Genomic DNA, 1,090 nt, shown 5'->3' with positions numbered 1-1,090 from the left:
GATGTTTATCAACAGAAGAATGGGGGCGCTTGGGTGGCTCAGTTGGTTAAGCGTCTGACTTTAGCTCAGGTCATGGTCTCAGGGTCCTGGGATCGAGTTCCACATCGGGCCCCCTGCTCAGTGGGGAGTCTGTTTCTCTCTCTCCCTCTACCCTTCCCCCCCTAACCTGTGGTCTCTCTGTATCTCTCTCTCTAATAAATAAATAAAATCTTAAAAAAAAACAAAAACAGAAGAATGGGTAAATAAAATGAGGTATATACATACAATGAAAGACAATTCAGCTTTAAACAGGAAAATGCTGACTTTGATAGCACCTGTACTAAAATTGGAATAAGGGGCAAACTGGGTGGCTCAGTCGACTGGGCATCTGACTCTTGATTTTGGCTCCATTGGTGATCTCAGGGTCATGGGTTGAGCCCTGTCAGGCTCTAAGCTCGGTGGGGGGGTCTGCTTGAGATTCTCTCTCTCCTTCTCCCTCAGCCCCTGCCTCTCTCTCTCTCTCTCAAATATACAAATAAATCTTTAGGGACACCTGGGTGGCTCAGTCAGTTAAGTGTCTAACCTCGGCTCAGGTCATGATCTCAGGGTCCCAGAATGGAGCCCCAAGTCGGGCTCCATGCTCAGTGGGGAGTCTGCTTCTCCCTCTCCCCCGCCCCACTTCTATGAGAGCTCGCACTCCCTCTCAAATAAATAAATTAAATCTTTACAAATAAATCTTTAAAAAAAATAAAATTGGAATAATATAGAGAAGATTAGCAGGGCCCCTGTGCAAGGATAATACACAAATTTGTGGAGTGTTCCATGTTTTTTTTGTAACATTGTGTGTCAGCTCTACTCAAATTGAAATTAAACAAATAAGTAGGAAGAAAATTCTGATACATGCTTCAACATGGATGAAACTTGAAGATGGGGCGCCTGGGTGGCCCAGTCATTTGAATGTCTGTCTTTGGGTCATGATCCCAGGGTCCTGGAATCGAGCCCCGAGATGGGTTCCCTGCTCAGCAGGGAGTCTTCCTCCCTCTCCTTCTGTCCACCCCCACTTGTGTTCTCTCTCTCACTCACACTCTCTCAAATAAATAAATAAAATCTT

General features: G+C 45.4%; 1 non-coding gene across 1 annotated transcript; it reads left to right on the top strand.

Moving 5' to 3' along the window:
- Positions 1-703: 703 nt before the first annotated feature.
- LOC123845083 (U6 spliceosomal RNA) lies at positions 704-809 on the top strand. Its single transcript, XR_006790928.1, has one exon. It is a non-coding gene; the product is annotated as a U6 spliceosomal RNA (small nuclear RNA).
- Positions 810-1,090: the final 281 nt, after the last annotated feature.

The sequence above is a fragment of the Mirounga angustirostris genome, unplaced genomic scaffold (assembly GCF_029215605.1).
Source record: "Mirounga angustirostris isolate CCGP_5_RB_7025 unplaced genomic scaffold, mMirAng1.0.hap1 SCAF_5, whole genome shotgun sequence".
In the NCBI taxonomy this organism is placed as follows: domain Eukaryota; kingdom Metazoa; phylum Chordata; class Mammalia; order Carnivora; family Phocidae; genus Mirounga; species Mirounga angustirostris.
This window is presented reverse-complemented; position numbering and strand designations above follow the sequence as displayed.